Here is a 20,467-nt window from a genome sequence, read left to right on the forward strand (position 1 = left end):
AGCTCTATCTCTGGCAACCAGAGAAGTGTGAGAGAGAAATATAAGGAGATCTGGGAGTGCTGGACAAGGAACAGCTGAGGAGAAGGAGCTACGGATCCCTGAGTGAGCCAAAAGGGTTTGCTAAGCAAACCCAGAAAGCTACCATAAGGAAAACAGCCCTATCTTAAATAGAGCGTGCAGCCAACCGCTGCGACTTCCTGACCCCGGGTATAACGGAGTCAGGCGTGGTCCTCGACACCCTCGTGACACATTTATTTGTAAGTAGCGGGTGCAATGACGGGGAAAGGCAATTGTGCCAAGACACCCACCCCCTCATCTATCCACTCAAATGCCGTGTTTCTCACTGATCGTGGCATCTAAGAATAATAGTGAGGGCTTTCAGAAGTTAATCCATTACAAAAAAATACTCACCTTATCCATTTGAGCGCAAAGACATCTTGTCTTGATTGAAGACATAGGTCACCGCTAAAGATGAACAAATTTCTAAAAAATTCGATTTGGCCGGTTCACCGAGTTTTCCGAAAATATTCGATCCAAATTTATTTGTGAGGAATCGCGTAAAAAAATAGCTATTTCCTGGTTTCAGAGAGCCTGTATAGTGGTGTAGAACACTGTGCCTTGTAGTAACACGCATAGGGAGTCTGCTTTGGTAGTGAAATAATACTGTGAGTCCGTATGACATGCAGATGACAGGAGTCACTCTTAGAATCAATGCACACTTCAGTTATTTGGGCAGTTACGGGGCCAAAACTGACCAAATAATTAAAGTGTGAACTCAGCTTTACAGTTCGATGTTAGTGTCAAGAAGAAGCGCACTCCACATAGATGTCTACAGAACCTGTTCTATTAAACGCTTATACAAGTAGAGCCCCTCCTGACAGAGTGGAGAGGGTGTCAGCAGTAAGTTTGTGTTGATGTCACAGATTATTTTGCCATTTCTCTGATCCGTCAGAACAATAACCCCAAAAACACGGATCCTGTCTGTTGAGCATCCGCCTTCACTCGGTCAGCATTTGGTCAGTAATCCATCAGAATTGCTAAATCCCAAAAAAAAAAAAACAGGAGTGGATCCAAACAAAGAAGTAAATGGAATATTTGCATATCTTCTGTGTTTTTTCCTTTTGGCTAATAAATCATAAGCCAATTCTGATGGGACCATACAGGCCTTACAGCTGCTACATAGACAGGATCCGTTTTGCATCTCATTTTTCCTTCCTTCTGACAGATCAGAAGAAGGGTCAAATAAATGATGATATTAACCAGGCCAAAAAGGCTAAATAGTGGCCCAGTCATGAAGTGAGGAGGGTGGGAACAGCATGAGAAGTCCACAGAGTGGCCCAATGACATAGCGGTGAGGTATCAGCAGCATGAGGAGACCACAGAGTGGACCAGTGACATAGTGTTGAGGTAGCAGCAGCATGAGGTGAACACAGAGTGGCCCAGTGACATAGTGTTGAGGTGGTAGCAGCATGAGGTGACCATAGAGTGGCCCAGAGACAGAATTGAGAGTTGGCAGCATCATGAGCAGACCATAGAGTGGCAAGGTGACATAGTGTGGAGGTGGCAGCAGCAGCAGCATGAGAAGGACACAGAGTGGCACAATGACAGAGTGTGGAGGGGGCAGCAGCCGCATGAGGGGACCTGAGTGGTGAGGTGGCAGCAGCATTAGAAGACCACAGAGTGTGGAGGTGAGTGGCAATAACAGTACCCGCTGACGATGGTGGGTGTAAGAAGGAGCACTTGGCATCAGATGTGTGGCATCAGGCAGGTGGCAGCATCAGAATAGTAGCTGAGACAGGAAGCTAGAAGGAAACCGGTCATCTAGTCTGATGCATCAGGCATTGGTGTTTGAAAATCCTTGCTGATCAACACCTGATTAATCTTCACAAAGGTCGGGGGGCGGAGCCAACAGCCGCACTGTGAAGACATGCTTGGCTGAGCTCCGCATTTATTCTTGCTAAAGGGACAAGCTAACGCTAGCCAATAGACCTCAATATGGTAAAGATCGGGGGACAGAAACCCACCGAACCCGCCGCAATCCCTAAAGGTCCAAATTCGGGATCAGGGATGGCAAAATACCTGAAAAAGCAAGCAGCAGCATCTGTGACCAGAGAGCCTAAGATGGCGCCGGCAGAAGAGCGTGCTGCAGCAGTCTCAGAGAAAGAATGGTCTTAATGCGACAGTGACGGGGGTGAGTAAGAATGCTCCCGTACATTGCCAGTTTCAAGAAAATTTATCAAACAGGCACTGTCGCCCCTCAAGCACGAAATTACAGTGCTAACACAGGAAATACAACACATAGGCCACAGGGTGGAATCCCTGCAGACCGTGCAACAGGCCGCCCTATAACACAGCTCTGCGGTCTCAAATTCCCTCACCTCTTGCCAACATCACATAAACCTTTTCCATGCTGCAATGGAAGATCAGGAAAACAGAGGGCGGAGGAATAATCTCCGGTTTAGAGGCATACCTGAATCGGTACCTAATAGCGATCTTAAAATCACTATCACACAGATTGCCGATTCTCTCTTGAACAATAACAAACCTCCTCCGATGATTATTGAAAGGGCTCATAGAGCTCTTAGGCCTAAGCCCTCTGACGCCGAACCACCTAGAGATGTACAGTTGCAAGAAAAAGTATGTGAACCCTTTAGAATAATATGGATTTCTGCACAAATTGGTCATAAAATGTGATCTGATCTTCATCTAAGTCACAACAATAGACAATCACAGTGTAATGACCGGCGTCATGAAAAGGGAGGGAAATGGGAAGGCCCTGTCCAAGGGAGAGGGAAAGATGGTGACCCCTGACTCACCTTGCGGCTGGCACCTGACTGCCCTGACGTCCCTAGACGGGTTCCTCACCCGTACGCCGATCAAGTGCCTAAACCCTGGCTTTCCCTAAGATGAGCCCTATGTAGTGAACGGGGCGGTGGGATCACTAGTCCGCACCACTGACGCTAAGAGGAAAACACCAAGGAGACAATACAGACAAACATATAATCCCAGGTGGGCGACAACAGCAGACCACCAAGGCCCAACAGGGATCCGGAGGGTAACGTTCTGGAACAACAACCAGGGAACACAACTACACAGCTCCAGTGGGTCAGTATAGAAGTCCAGGCAGGAAGCTCTATATCTGGCAACCAGAGAAGTGAGAGATGGGAATATAAGGAGGTTGGGATTGCTGGACAAGAAACAGCTGAGGAGGAGAAGCTACGTATCCCTGAGTGAGCCAAAAAGGATTGCAAGGCAAACCCAGAAAGCTACCATTAATAAACAGCACTGTCTTTAGACATAGAGCGCGCAGCCACCCGCTGTGACTTCCTGACCCCGGGTATAACGGAGTCAGACGTGGCTCTTGACACCCTCGTGACACACAGTCTGCTTAAACTAATAACAGACAAAGAATTAAATGTTACCATGTTTTTATTGAACACACCATTTAAAGATTCACAGTGCAGGTTGAAAAAGTATGTGAACCCCTAGACTAATGACTAGGGATGAGCGAACCCGAACTGTATAGTTCGGGTTCGTACCGAATTTTGGGGTGTCCGTGACACGGACCCGAACCCGAACATTTTCGGAAAAGTTCGGGTTCGGTGTTCGGCGCTTTCTTGGCGCTTTTTGAAAGGCTGCAAAGCAGCCAATCAACAAGCGTCATACTACTTGCCCCAAGAGGCCATCACAGCCTTGCCTACTATTGGCATGGCTGTGATTGGCCAGTGCAGCATGTGACCCAGCCTCTATATAAGCTTGGGTCACGTAGCGCTGCACGTCACTCTGCTGATTCAAGCATAGGGAGAGGTGGCAGCTGCGAAGTTAGGGCGAGATTAGGTAGATTAACTCCTCCAAAAGACTTCATTCTGTGATCGATCTGCAGCTGTGGATCATTGAAGTGCTGATATCGACTTGCTCACTTTTTTGAGGCTGCCCAGAGCGTTTTTAGATCACTTTTTTCTGGGGTGATCGACGGCCATTTTGTGACTTGTGGTGCGCCAGCACAAGCTATCACCAAGTGTATTTAACCATCAATAGTGTGGTTATTTTGTGCTATATCCTACATCAGCTGAAGGCTGAGCCTGTGTCACCGAAGTGCATTTAACCATCAACAGTCTGGTTATTTTTTGGCCATATACTACATCAGCTGCAGGCTGAGCCTGTGTCACCGAAGTGCATTTAACCATCAACAGACTGGTTATTTTTTGGCCATATACTACATCAGCTGCAGGCTGAGCCTGTGTCACCGAAGTGCATTTAACCATCAACAGTCTGGTTATTTTTTGGCCATATACTACATCTGGTGCAGGCTGAGCCTGTGTCACCCAAGTGCATTTAACCATCAATAGTGTGGTTATTTTTTGGCCATATACTAGATCAGGGGCAAGTTGAGCCTGTCACCCAGCGCCTAAAAAATAGACCTGACATTTCTATTCAACCAAATCTGTACTGTTTTAGCTGGTCAAGTTATTTGTAGTTACCGTAAAAGAACACTTTTTGTTCTGGGTTGAAAAACTATTCCCAAATTTGCCATTCTCAAAATAACTAGTTTCTGGTATATGAGGCCTACTTGAAATCTATCCAAAAATGATATGTTACATTGAAGGTGCTGATAGTGTCATTCCTAAAAACCTAAGACACACGCTAACGTGCAGATAGAAGTCTAATTCTGTGATTAAACCTATACCTGTCACACAGCGCAAAAAAAAAACAGGCCTGACATTTCTATTCAACCAAATCTGTACTGTTTTAGCTGGTCAAGTTAATTGTAGGGACCGTAAAAGCACACTTTTTGTTAAGGGTTGAAAAACTATTCCCAAATTTGCCATTCTCAAAATAACTAGCTTCTGGTATATGAGGCCTACTTGAAATCTATCCCAAAAAGGATATCTTACATTGAAGGTGCTGATAGTGTCATTCCTAAAAACCTAAGACACACGCTACCGTGCAGATAGAAGTCTAATTCTGTGATTAAACCTATACCTGTCACACAGCGCAAAAAAAAAAACAGGCCTGACATTTCTATTCAACCAAATCTGTACTGTTTTAGCTGGTCAAGTTATTTGTAGTGACCGTAAAAGCACACTTTTTGTTAAGGGTTGAAAAACTATTCCCGAATTTGCCATTCTCAAAATAACTAGTTTCTGGTATATGAGGCCTACTTGAAATCTATCCCAAAAAGGATATCTTACATTGAAGGTGCTGATAGTGTCATTCAGAAAAACCTAAGACACACGCTACCGTTCAGATAGAAGTCTGATTCTGTGATTAAACCTATACCTGTCACACAGCGCAAAAAAAAAACAGGCCTGACATTTCTATTCAACCAAATCTGTACTGTTTTAGCTGGTCAAGTTATTTGTAGTGACAGTAAAAGCACACTTTTTGTTAAGGGCTGAAAAACTATTCCCAAATTTGCCATTCTCAAAATAACTAGTTTCTGGTATATGAGGCCTTCTTGAAATCTATCCCAAAAAGGATATCTTACATTGAAGGTGCTGATAGTGTCATTCAGAAAAACCTAAGACACACGCTACCGTGCAGATAGAAGTCTAATTCTGTGATTAAACCTATACCTGTCACACAGCGCAAAAAAAAACAGGCTTGACATTTCTATTCAACCAAATCTGTACTGTTTTAGCTGGTCAAGTTATTTGTAGTGACCGTAAAAGCACACTTTTTGTTAAGGGTTGAAAAACTATTCCCAAATTTGCCATTCTCAAAATAACTAGTTTCTGGTATATAAGGCCTACTTGAAATCTATCCAAAAAAGGATATCTTACATTGAAGGTGCTGATAGTGTCATTCAGAAAAACCTAAGACACACGCTACCGTGCAGATAGAAGTCTGATTCTGTGATTAAACCTATACCTGTCACACAGCGCAAAAAAAAAAACAGGCCTGACATTTCTATTCAACCAAATCTGTACTGTTTTAGCTGGTCAAGTTATTTGTAGTGACCGTAAAAGCACACTTTTTGTTAAGGGTTGAAAAACTATTCCCAAATTTGCCATTCTCAAAATAACTCGTTTCTGGTATATGAGGCCTACTTGAAATCTATCCCAAAAAGGATATCTTACATTGAAGGTGCTGATAGTGTCATTCAGAAAAACCTAAGACACACGCTACCGTGCAGATAGAAGTCTGATTCTGTGATTAAACCTATACCTGTCACACAGCGCAAAAAAAAACCAGGCCTGACATTTCTATTCAACCAAATCTGTACTGTGTTAGCTGGTCAAGTTATTTGTAGTGACCGTAAAAGCACACTTTTTGTTAAGGGTTGAAAAACTATTCCCAAATTTGCCATTCTCAAAATAACTAGTTTCTGGTATATGAGGCCTACTGGAAATCTATCCCAAAAAGGATATCTTACATTGAAGGTGCTGATAGTGTCATTCAGAAAAACCTAAGACACACGCTACCGTTCAGATAGAAGTCTGATTCTGTGATTAAACCTATACCTGTCACACAGCGCAAAAAAAAAAACAGGCCTGACATTTCTATTCAACCAAATCTGTACTGTTTTAGCTGGTCAAGTTATTTGTAGTTACCGTAAAAGAACACTTTTTGTTCTGGGTTGAAAAACTATTCCCAAATTTGCCATTCTCAAAATAACTAGTTTCTGGTATATGAGGCCTACTTGAAATCTATCCAAAAAGGATATGTTACATTGAAGGTGCTGATAGTGTCATTCCTAAAAACCTAAGACACACGCTAACGTGCAGATAGAAGTCTAATTCTGTGATTAAACCTATACCTGTCACACAGCGCAAAAAAAAAACAGGCCTGACATTTCTATTCAACCAAATCTGTACTGTTTTAGCTGGTCAAGTTAATTGTAGGGACCGTAAAAGCACACTTTTTGTTAAGGGTTGAAAAACTATTCCCAAATTTGCCATTCTCAAAATAACTAGCTTCTGGTATATGAGGCCTACTTGAAATCTATCCCAAAAAGGATATCTTACATTGAAGGTGCTGATAGTGTCATTCCTAAAAACCTAAGACACACGCTACCGTGCAGATAGAAGTCTAATTCTGTGATTAAACCTATACCTGTCACACAGCGCAAAAAAAAAACAGGCCTGACATTTCTATTCAACCAAATCTGTACTGTTTTAGCTGGTCAAGTTATTTGTAGTGACCGTAAAAGCACACTTTTTGTTAAGGGTTGAAAAACTATTCCCGAATTTGCCATTCTCAAAATAACTAGTTTCTGGTATATGAGGCCTACTTGAAATCTATCCCAAAAAGGATATCTTACATTGAAGGTGCTGATAGTGTCATTCAGAAAAACCTAAGACACACGCTACCGTTCAGATAGAAGTCTGATTCTGTGATTAAACCTATACCTGTCACACAGCGCAAAAAAAAAACAGGCCTGACATTTCTATTCAACCAAATCTGTACTGTTTTAGCTGGTCAAGTTATTTGTAGTGACAGTAAAAGCACACTTTTTATTAAGGGCTGAAAAACTATTCCCAAATTTGCCATTCTCAAAATAACTAGTTTCTGGTATATGAGGCCTTCTTGAAATCTATCCCAAAAAGGATATCTTACATTGAAGGTGCTGATAGTGTCATTCAGAAAAACCTAAGACACACGCTACCGTGCAGATAGAAGTCTAATTCTGTGATTAAACCTATACCTGTCACACAGCGCAAAAAAAAACAGGCCTGACATTTCTATTCAACCAAATCTGTACTGTTTTAGCTGGTCAAGTTATTTGTAGTGACCGTAAAAGCACACTTTTTGTTAAGGGTTGAAAAACTATTCCCAAATTTGCCATTCTTAAAATAACTAGTTTCTGGTATATAAGGCCTACTTGAAATCTATCCAAAAAAGGATATCTTACATTGAAGGTGCTGATAGTGTCATTCAGAAAAACCTAAGACACACGCTACCGTGCAGATAGAAGTCTGATTCTGTGATTAAACCTATACCTGTCACACAGCGCAAAAAAAAAAACAGGCCTGACATTTCTATTCAACCAAATCTGTACTGTTTTAGCTGGTCAAGTTATTTGTAGTGACCGTAAAAGCACACTTTTTGTTAAGGGTTGAAAAACTATTCCCAAATTTGCCATTCTCAAAATAACTCGTTTCTGGTATATGAGGCCTACTTGAAATCTATCCCAAAAAGGATATCTTACATTGAAGGTGCTGATAGTGTCATTCAGAAAAACCTAAGACACACGCTACCGTGCAGATAGAAGTCTGATTCTGTGATTAAACCTATACCTGTCACACAGCGCAAAAAAAAAACAGGCCTGACATTTCTATTCAACCAAATCTGTACTGTTTTAGCTGGTCAAGTTTTTTGTAGTGACCGTAAAAGCACACTTTTTGTTAAGGGTTGAAAAACTATTCCCAAATTTGCCATTCTCAAAATAACTAGTTTCTGGTATATGAGGCCTACTTGAAATCTATCCCAAAAAGGATATCTTACATTGAAGGTGCTGATAGTGTCATTCAGAAAAACCTAAGACACACGCTACCGTGCAGATAGAAGTCTAATTCTGTGATTAAACCTATACCTGTCACACAGCGCAAAAAAAAAACAGGCCTGACATTTCTATTCAACCAAATCTGTACTGTTTTAGCTGGTCAAGTTATTTGTAGTGACCGTAAAAGCACACTTTTTGTTAAGGGTTGAAAAACTATTCCCAAATTTGCCATTCTCAAAATAACTAGTTTCTGGTATATGAGGCCTTCTTGAAATCTATCCCAAAAAGGATATCTTACATTGAAGGTGCTGATAGTGTCATTCAGAAAAACCTAAGACACACGCTACCGTGCAGATAGAAGTCTAATTCTGTGATTAAACCTATACCTGTCACACAGCGCAAAAAAAAACAGGCCTGACATTTCTATTCAACCAAATCTGTACTGTTTTAGCTGGTCAAGTTATTTGTAGTGACCGTAAAAGCACACTTTTTGTTAAGGGTTGAAAAACTATTCCCAAATTTGCCATTTTCAAAATAACTAGTTTCTGGTATATGAGGCCTACTTGAAATCTATCCCAAAAAGGATATCTTACATTGAAGGTGCTGATAGTGTCATTCAGAAAAACCTAAGACACACGCTACCGTGCAGATAGAAGTCTGATTCTTTGATTAAACCTATACCTGTCACACAGCGCAAAAAAAAAAAACAGTCCTGACATTTCTATTCAACCAAATCTGTACTGTTTTAGCTGGTCAAGTTATTTGTAGTGACCGTAAAAGCACACTTTTTGTTAAGGGTTGAAAAACTATTCCCAAATTTGCCATTCCTAAAATAACTCGTTTCTGGTATATGAGGCCTACTTGAAATCTATCCCAAAAAGGATATCTTACATTGAAGGTGCTGATAGTGTCATTCAGAAAAACCTAAGACACACGCTACCGTGCAGATAGAAGTCTGATTCTGTGATTAAACCTATACCTGTCACACAGCGCAAAAAAAAAACAGGCCTGACATTTCTATTCAACCAAATCTGTACTGTTTTAGCTGGTCAAGTTATTTGTAGTGACCGTAAAAGCACACTTTTTGTTAAGGGTTGAAAAACTATTCCCAAATTTGCCATTCTCAAAATAACTAGTTTCTGGTCTATGAGGCCTACTTGAAATCTATCCCAAAAAGGATATCTTACATTGAAGGTGCTGATAGTGTCATTCAGAAAAACCTAAGACACATGCTACCGTGCAGATAGAAGTCTAATTCTGTGATTAAACCTATACCTGTCACACAGCGCAAAAAAAAAACAGGCCTGACATTTCTATTCAACCAAATCTGTACTGTTTTAGCTGGTCAAGTTATTTGTAGTGACCGTAAAAGCACACTTTTTGTTAAGGGTTGAAAAACTATTCCCAAATTTGCCATTCTCAAAATAACTAGTTTCTGGTATATGAGGCCTACTTGAAATCTATCCCAAAAAGGATATCTTACATTGAAGGTGCTGATAGTGTCATTCAGAAAAACCTAAGACACATGCTACCGTGCAGATAGAAGTCTAATTCTGTGATTAAACCTATACCTGTCACACAGCGCAAAAAAAAAACAGGCCTGACATTTCTATTCAACCAAATCTGTACTGTTTTAGCTGGTCAAGTTATTTGTAGTGACCGTAAAAGCACACTTTTTGTTAAGGGTTGAAAAACTATTCCCAAATTTGCCATTCTCAAAATAACTAGTTTCTGGTATATGAGGCCTTCTTGAAATCTATCCCAAAAAGGATATCTTACATTGAAGGTGCTGATAGTGTCATTCAGAAAAACCTAAGACACACGCTACCGTGCAGATAGAAGTCTAATTCTGTGATTAAACCTATACCTGTCACACAGCGCAAAAAAAAACAGGCCTGACATTTCTATTCAACCAAATCTGTACTGTTTTAGCTGGTCAAGTTATTTGTAGTGACCGTAAAAGCACACTTTTTGTTAAGGGTTGAAAAACTATTCCCAAATTTGCCATTTTCAAAATAACTAGTTTCTGGTATATGAGGCCTACTTGAAATCTATCCCAAAAAGGATATCTTACATTGAAGGTGCTGATAGTGTCATTCAGAAAAACCTAAGACACACGCTACCGTGCAGATAGAAGTCTGATTCTGTGATTAAACCTATACCTGTCACACAGCGCAAAAAAAAAAAACAGGCCTGACATTTCTATTCAACCAAATCTGTACTGTTTTAGCTGGTCAAGTTATTTGTAGTGACCGTAAAAGCACACTTTTTGTTAAGGGTTGAAAAACTATTCCCAAATTTGCCATTCCTAAAATAACTCGTTTCTGGTATATGAGGCCTACTTGAAATCTATCCCAAAAAGGATATCTTACATTGAAGGTGCTGATAGTGTCATTCAGAAAAACCTAAGACACACGCTACCGTGCAGATAGAAGTCTGATTCTGTGATTAAACCTATACCTGTCACACAGCGCAAAAAAAAAACAGGCCTGACATTTCTATTCAACCAAATCTGTACTGTTTTAGCTGGTCAAGTTATTTGTAGTGACCGTAAAAGCACACTTTTTGTTAAGGGTTGAAAAACTATTCCCAAATTTGCCATTCTCAAAATAACTAGTTTCTGGTCTATGAGGCCTACTTGAAATCTATCCCAAAAAGGATATCTTACATTGAAGGTGCTGATAGTGTCATTCAGAAAAACCTAAGACACATGCTACCGTGCAGATAGAAGTCTAATTCTGTGATTAAACCTATACCTGTCACACAGCGCAAAAAAAAAACAGGCCTGACATTTCTATTCATCCAAATCTGTACTGTTTTAGCTGGTCAAGTTATTTGTAGTGACCGTAAAAGCACACTTTTTGTTAAGGGTTGAAAAACTATTCCCAAATTTGCCATTCTCAAAATAACTAGTTTCTGGTATATGAGGCCTACTTGAAATCTATCCCAAAAAGGATATCTTACATTGAAGGTGCTGATAGTGTCATTCAGAAAAACCTAAGACACATGCTACCGTGCAGATAGAAGTCTAATTCTGTGATTAAACCTATACCTGTCACACAGCGCAAAAAAAAAACAGGCCTGACATTTCTATTCAACCAAATCTAAACTGTTTTAGCTGGTCAAGTTATTTGTAGTCACCGTAAAAGCACACTTTTTGTTCTGGGTTGAAAAACTATTCCCAAATTTGCCATTCTCAAAATTGTGGTGAACGGGAACAATGAGGAAAACATCTAATAAGGGACGCGGACGTGGACATGGTCGTGGTGGTGTTAGTGGACCCTCTGGTGCTGGGGGAGGACGTGGCCGTTCTACCACAGCCACACGTCCTAGTGAACCAACTACCTCAGGTCCCAGTAGCCAGCAGAATTTACAGCCATATTTGGTGGGGCCCAATGCCGTTCTAAGGATGGTAAGACCTGAGCAGGTACAGGCATTAGTCAATTGGGTGGCCGACAGTGGATCCAGCACGTTCACATTATCTCCCACCCAGTCTTCTGCAGAAAGCGCACAGATGGCGCATGAAAACCAAGCCCATCAGTCTGTCACATCACCCCCATGCATATCAGGGAAACTGTCTGAGCCTCAAGTTATGCAGCAGTCTCTTATGCTGTTTGAAGACTATGCTGCCAGGGTTTCCCAAGGGCATCCACCTAGCCCTTCCCCAGGGGTGGAAGAGATAGAATGCACTAACGCACAACCACTTATTTTTCCTGATGATGAGGACATGGGAATACCACCTCAGCACGTCTCTGATGATGACGAAACACAGGTGCCAACTGCTGCGTCTTTCTGCAGTGTGCAGACTGAACAGGAGGTCAGGGATCAAGACTGGGTGGAAGACGATGCAGGGGACGATGAGGTCCTAGACCCCACATGGAATGAAGGTCGTGCCACTGACTTTCAGAGTTCGGAGGAAGAGGCAGTGGTGAGACCGAGCCAACAGCATAGCAAAAGAGGGAGCAGTGGGCAAAATCAGAACACCCGCCGCCAAGAGACTCCGCCTGCTACTGACCGCCGCCATCTGGGACCGAGCACCCCAATGGCAGCTTCAAGGAGTTCCCTGGCATGGCACTTCTTCAAACAATGTGCTGACGACAAGACCCGAGTGGTTTGCACGCTGTGCCATCAGAGCCTGAAGCGAGGCATTAACGTTCTGAACCTTAGCACAATCTGCATGACCAGGCACCTGCATGCAAAGCATGAATTGCAGTGAAGTAAACACCTTAAAAACAAGGAAGTCACTCAGGCTCCCCCTGCTACCTCTTCTGCTGCTGCCGCCTCGGCCTCTTCTGCTGCTGCCACCGCCTCGGCCTCTTCTGCTGCTGCTGCCGCCGCCTCGGCCTCTTCCTCTGCCTCTGGAGGAACATTGGCACCTGCCGCCCAGCAAACATGGGATGTACCACCAACACCACCACCTGCGTCACCAAGCATCTCAACCATGTCACACGGCAGCGTTCAGCTCTCCATCTCACAAACATTTAAGAGAAAGCGTAAATTCCCACCTAGCCACCCTCGATCCCTGGCCCTGAATGCCAGCATTTCTAAACTACTGGCCTATGAAATGCTGTCATTTAGGCTGGTGGACACACACAGCTTCAAACAGCTCATGTCACTTGCTGTCCCACAGTATGTTGTTCCCAGCCGCCACTACTTCTCCAAGAGAGCCGTGCCTTCCCTGCACAAACAAGTGTCCGATAAAATCAAGTGTGCACTGCGCAACGCCATCTGTGGCAAGGTCCACCTAACCACAGATACGTGGACCAGTAAGCACGGCCAGGGACGCTATATCTCCCTAACTGCACACTGGGTAAATGTAGTGGCGGATGGGCCCCAGGCGGAGAGCTGTTTGGCGCACGTCCTTCCGCCGCCAAGGATCGCAGGGCAACATTCTTTGCCTCCTGTCTCCTCCTCCTCCTACTCAGCTTCCTCCTCCTCTTCTTCCACCTGCTCATCCAGTCAGCCACACACCTTCACCACCAACTTCAGCACAAGCCCGGGGTAAACGTCAGCAGGCCATTCTGAAACTCATATGTTTGGGGGACAGGCCCCACACCGCACAGGAGTTGTGGCGGGGTATAAAACAACAGACCGACGAGTGGTTGCTGCCGGTGAGCCTCAAGCCCGGCCTGGTGGTGTGCGATAATGGGCGAAATCTCGTTGCAGCTCTGGGACTAGCCGGTTTGACGCACATCCCTTGCCTGGCGCATGTGCTGAATTTGGTGGTGCAGAAGTTCATTTGCAACTACCCCGACATGTCAGAGCTGCTGCATAAAGTGCGGGCCGTCTGTTCGCGCTTCCGGCGTTCACACCCTGCCGCTGCTCGCCTGTCTGCGCTACAGCGTAACTTCGGCCTTCCCGCTCACCGCCTCATATGCGACGTACCCACCAGGTGGAGCTCCACCTTGCATATGCTGGACAGACTGTGCAAGCAGCAGCAGGCCATAGTGGAGTTTCAGCTGCAGCACGCACGGGTCAGTCGCACTGCGGATCAGACACACTTCACCACCAATGACTGGGCTTCCATGCAAGACCTGTGTGCCCTGTTGCGCTGTTTTGAGTACTCCACCAACATGGCCAGTGGCGATGACGCCGTTATCAGCGTTACAATAACACTTCTATGTCTCCTTGAGAAAACACTTAGGGCGATGATGGAAGAGGAGGTGGCCCAGGAGGAAGAGGATGAAGAGGGGTCATTTTTAGCACTTTCAGGCCAGTCTCTTCGAAGTGACTCAGAGGGAGGTTTTTTGCAACAGCAGAGGCCAGGTACAAATGTGGCCAGACAGGGCCCACTACTGGAGGACGAGGAGGACGAGGATGAGGAGGAGGTGGAGGAGGATGAGGATGAAGCATGTTCACAGCGGGGTGGCACCCAAAGCAGTTCGGGCCCATCACTGGTGCGTGGCTGGGGGGAAACACAGGACGATGACGATACACCTCCCACAGAGGACAGCTTGTCCTTACCTCTGGGCAGCCTGGCACACATGAGCGACTACATGCTGCAGTGCCTGCGCAATGACAGCAGAGTTGCCCACATTTTAACATGTGCGGACTACTGGGTTGCCACCCTGCTGGATCCCCGGTACAAAGACAATGTGCCCACCTTACTTCCTACACTGGAGCGTGATAGGAAGATGCGCGAGTACAAGCGCACGTTGGTAGACGCGCTACTGAGAGCATTCCCAAATGTCACAGGGGAACCAGTGGAAGCCCAAGGCGAAGGCAGAGGAGGAGCAAGAGGTCGCCAACGCAGCTGTGTCACGGCCAGCTCCTCTGAGGGCAGGGTTAGCATGGCAGAGATGTGGAAAAGTTTTGTCAACACGCCACAGCTAACTGCACCACCACCTGATACGGAACGTGTTAGCAGGAGGCAACATTTCACTAACATAATGGAACAGTACCTGTGCACACCCCTCCACGTACTGACTGATGGTTTGGCCCCATTCAACTTCTGGGTCTCCAAATTGTCCACGTGGCCAGAGCTAGCCTATTATGCCTTGGAGGTGCTGGCCTGCCCGGCGGCCAGCGTTTTGTCTGAACGTGTATTCAGCACGGCAGGGGGCGTCATTACAGACAAACGCAGCCGCCTGTCTACAGCCAATGTGGACAAGCTGACGTTCATAAAAATGAACCAGGCATGGATCCCACAGGACCTGTCCATCCCTTGTGCAGATTAGATATTAACTACCTCCCCTTAACAATATATTATTCTACTCCAGGGCACTTCCTCATTCAATACTATTTTTAATTTCATTTTACAATTATATTGCGGGGCAACCCAAAGTTGAATGAACCTCTCCTCTGTCTGGGTGCCGGGGCCTAAATGTGTGACAGTGGCCTGTTCCAGTGGTGGGTGACGTGAAGCCTAATTCTCTGCTATGACATGAAGACAGATTCTGTGCTGACATAAGGCCAGATTCTCTGTTACGGGACCTCTCTCCTCTGCCTGGGTGCCTGGGCCTAAATGTGTGACAGTGGCCTGTTCCAGTGGTGGGTGACGTGAAGCCTGATTCTCTGCTATGACATGAAGACTGATTCTGCGCTGACATAAGGCCAGATTCTTTGTTACGGTACCTCTCTCCTCTGCCTGGGTGCCTGGGCCTAAATGTGTGACAGTGGCCTGTTCCAGTGGTGGGTGACGTGAAGCCTGATTCTCTGCTACGACATGAAGACAGATTCTGTGCTGACATAAGGCCAGATTCTCTGTTACGGGACCGCTCTCCTCTGCCTGGGTGCCTGGGCCTAAATGTGTGACAGTGGCCTGTTCCAGTGGTGGGTGACGTGAAGCCTGATTCTCTGCTATGACATGAAGACAGATTCTGTGCTGACATAAGGCCAGATTCTCTGTTACGGGACCTCTCTCCTCTGCCTGGGTGCCTGGGCCTAAATGTGTGACAGTGGCCTGTTCCAGTGGTGGGTGACGTGAAGCCTGATTCTCTGCTATGACATGAAGACTGATTCTGCGCTGACATAAGGCCAGATTCCTGTTACGGGACCTCTCTCCTCTGCCTGGGTGCCTGGGCCTAAATATGTGACAGTGGCCTGTTCCAGTGGTGGGTGACGTGAAGCCTGATTCTCTGCTATGACATGAAGACAGATTCTGCGCTGACATAAGGCCAGATTCCTGTTACGGGACCTCTCTCCTCTGCCTGGGTGCCTGGGCCTAAATGTGTGACAGTGGCCTGTTCCAGTGGTGGGTGACGTGAAGCCTGATTCTCTGCTATGACATGAAGACTGATTCTGCGCTGACATAAGGCCAGATTCTCTGTTACGGGACCTCTCTCCTCTGCCTGGGTGCCGGGGCCTAAATGTGTGACAGTGGCCTGTTCCAGTGGTGGGTGACGTGAAGCTTGATTCTCTGCTATGACATGAAGACTGATTCTGCGCTGACATAAGGCCAGATTCTCTGTTACGGGACCTCTCTCCTCTGCCTGGGTGCCTGGGCCTAAATGTGTGACAGTGGCCTGTTCCAGTGGTGGGTGACGTGAAGCCTGATTCTCTGCTATGACATGAAGACAGATTCTGTGCTGACATAAGGCCAGATTCTCTGTTACGGGACCTCTCTCCTCTGTCTGGGTGCCGGGGCCTAAATATGTGACAGTGGCCTGTTCCAGTGGTGGGTGACATGAAGTCAGATTCTCTGCTATGGCATGAAGAGACTGATTCTCTGCTGACATGAAGCCAGATTCTTTGCTATGGCATGAAGAGACTGATTCTCTGCTGACGTGAAGCCAGATTCTCTGCTATGGGACCTCTGTCCAATTGATATTGGGTCATTTTTATTTTTTTTATTTTTATTTTAATTCATTTCCCTATCCACATTTGTTTGCAGGGGATTTACCTACATGTTGCTGCCTTTTGCAGCCCTCTAGCTCTTTCCTGGGCTGTTTTACAGCCTTTTTACATCCAGTTGTTCGCTCAACTCTACTAATGACATCTCCAAGAGCTAATTGGAGTGAGGTGTCAGCCATTGTGGAGTCCAATCAATGAGATGAGATTGGAGGTGTTGGTTACAGCTGCCCTGCCCTATAAAACCACACACCAGTTCTGGGTTTGCTTTTCACAAGAAGCATTGCCTGATGTGAATGATGCATTGCACAAAAGAGCTCTCAGAAGACCTACGATTAAGAATTGTTGACTTGCATAAAGCTAGAAAGGTTTATAAAAGTATCTCCAAAAGCCTTGCTGTTCATCAGTCCACGGTAAGACAAATTGTCTATAAATGGAGAAAGTTCAGCACTGCTGCTACTCTCCCTAAGAGTGGCCGTCCTGTAAAGATGACTGCAAGAGCACAGCGCAGACTGCTCAATGAGGTGAAGAAGAATTCCAGAGTGTCAGCTAAAGACTTACCAAAGTCTATGGCATATGCTAACATCCCTGTTAGTGAATCTACGATACATAAAACACTAAACAAGAATGGATTTCATGGGAGGATACCACAGAGGAAGCCACTGCTGTCCAAAAAAAACATTGCTGCACGTTTACAGTTTGCACGAGAGCAACTGGATGTTCCACAGCAGTACTGGCAAAATATTCTGTAGACAGATGAAACCAAAGTTGAGTTGTTTGAAAGAAACACACAACACTATGTGTGGAGAAAAAGAGGCACAGCACACCAACTTAAAAACCTCATCCCAATTGTGAAGTATGGTGGTGAAGGCATCATGGTTTGGGGCTGCTTTGCTGCGTCAGGGCCTGGATGGATTGCTATCATCAAAGGAACAATGAATTCCCAAGTTTATCAAGACATTTTGCAGGAGAACTTAAGGCCATCTGTCTACCAGCTGAAGCTCAACAGAAGATAGGTGTTGCAACAGGACAACCACCCAAAGTATAGAAGTAAATCAACAACAGAATGGCTTAAACAGAAGAAAATACGCCTTCTGGAGTGGCCCAGTCAGAGTCCTGACCTCAACCCGATTGAGATGCTGTGGCATGACCTCAAGAAAGCTATTCCCACCAGACATCCCAGGAATATTGCTGAACTGAAACAGTTCTATAAAGAGGAATAGTCAAAAATGACTCCTGACAGTTGTGCACGTCTGTTCTGCAACTACAGGAAACGTTTGGTTGAAGTTATTGCTGCCAAAGGAGGTTCAAGCAGTTATTAAATCCAAGGGTTCACATACTTTTTCCACCTGCACTGTGAATGTTTACATGGTGTGTTAAATAAAAACATGGTAACATTTAATTCTTTGTGTGTTATTAGTTTAAGCAGACTGTGATTGTCTTTTGTTGTGACTTAGTTGAAGATCAGATCACATTTTATGACCAATTTGTGCACAAATCCATATCATTCCAAAGGGTTCACATACTTTTTCTTGCAACTGTAATCTGTCGATTTCTGAGCTTTGCAGAAAAAGAAAGGATCCTCTATGCAGCAAGGGCCTCAAACGACATCATCTTTGGTGAATCTTCAATCTCTATATACCAAGATCTCTCCCCTATCACATTGAAAACGAGAAGAAACCTCAAACCTCTCACAGATCTTCTCCACACCAAACAAGTCCCCTACAGATGGACTTTTCCTTTTGGCCTAACATTCAAATACTCTGGCAAGCAGATAAAGATCACCTCCTACTCTGATCTAATGGAAGCATTCTCCACATGGGCATCTCACCGTTGGATATTATGGACTGGGACGCAGTATCTGATATAGCCACTCTGCCGGTCCTACCCAAAGTGACCCCTTGGGAGAAATCAACCACTCCGAAGAGACAAAGATCGAAACACTGCAGCGGCAACCTGACCCCCAGAAGAATAAACAGGAACCATCTACTAACCTTCTTCCTCCTATATTCAAGTTGATGGTAAAAATATCTCAGCCTCTATAATGCCTTCACCCTGCTGCCTTCCCTCTCAACCTCTCCTCTGTTTTCCTTCTTCTGAAGTCTATAATTCTCTTCTTGAAGTCTATTCTTCTCACTTCATCCAGTCCCATATAACAGCAAGATCCCTTATTTAGGGTTAAAACCCACCGTACCCCCCCCTTCTCATGAAGAAACCCTCAAGTTTCAGAATGTTGAAATTGTTGATATCTGATTTCTTACAGTCATACTACTGTAATGTTAATTACGTTTTGTTCCTTTTATGTTTTCCTAGTTCTGTAACACATGTGTACCACTTCTCATTCATTGGTCAAGATGTAGACCGCTCACTCTCTCTTCTGGAGGTGGCCGTGTCGCTCCATGGCTCCAAACCCGAACTCCCCTCCTGCAGATATGATCAGAACACCGTAAGAATTTCTCTCCTCTATTCATCATGACAGATCTCAAAATATGTGTCACTAGTATGTCACCCGTGGGTGATATAAGAGACCGGCGCTAGTAGACGAGCTAAACAGCTGTTCCCAATAGAGCTTGCTTGTTAAACTAAATCTGCCCCTTGTGTTGTGATGGGATCTGTGGAAACGAGGGCGGTGTGCTAGGATCAGCCTATTATTATCCTATTGTATAAAGGAATGTATATATATAACTGCTGCGTTGAGAGTGATTATAAGTCCTGAAATATTAATAGACAATAAAAGCAAACGCTAGTGTTATTAGTCCGGTCCGTTACCTTCTTTGATTTTTTTCGATTTTTTCTCTCTCTCTCTCAGCCTTATTGTGCTCTTCTCCCGCTCGTGTAAAGACATTTTCTTTCCTTTATGGGTGCTTGTTGGATGGATGCGTCCTCCTTGTTCACCTCCTAACACCAGCCTTTTAATTCAGATCTCAAAATATCATCATACAATGTGAAGGGACTTAGATCACCTTCTAAAAGATCACAAATCTTTTCCCTATTAGGGAAAGAAAAATGCTCAATAGGTTTTCTTCAAGAAACACACTATAAACACGGGAAATACCCGGACCTATCATTTTCTAAATTCCCAAATTGGTATCACTGTGGAGCGGATGGTGCGGCCTCCAGAGGAGTGAGCGTGGGTTTCAGGAGAGGTGTTCCCTTTTTGTACTCCACATACATACAAGACCCAGAGGGCAGATATATTATTTTAAAGGTAGTATTAGACATAAGATGTATACCTTTGCCAACATATATGCTCCCAACAGTGACCAGACCACCTGGCTACTGTTTGTCTTAACCTTGGTGGAGTCTATGCAAGAGGGAATACTCATTTTAGCAGGCGACTTTAATGTCGCTTTACAACCTCTAGTTGACACTTCCTCCAAAAATCCTCTTTTTCAGCTAGAAACCTAAAAAAACTTAATTCTAGAATCTACGATTTGGGTCGTGTCGACATATGGAGATGCCTTAATCCCTCTTGCATAGATTACTCCTTTTACTCAGCCCCAGGAAATTCCTACAGTAAAATTGATTACATTTTCATTCCCAAAGACCAAATACACCTCTGCTCTGAGGCGAACATCGGAAATATCACAATTTCAGACCATAATCCGATTTTTTGTACTCTTCGTTCCCCAACAAAACCGAGCAAACCCCCAATCTGGAGGTTGAACGAGTCTATACTGAGCAACGAGGACCACAGGAAACACTTCTCATCCCTTATAGATGAATATTTCA

This window comes from Bufo bufo, chromosome 3, assembly GCF_905171765.1.
Source record: "Bufo bufo chromosome 3, aBufBuf1.1, whole genome shotgun sequence".
Taxonomy (NCBI): domain Eukaryota; kingdom Metazoa; phylum Chordata; class Amphibia; order Anura; family Bufonidae; genus Bufo; species Bufo bufo.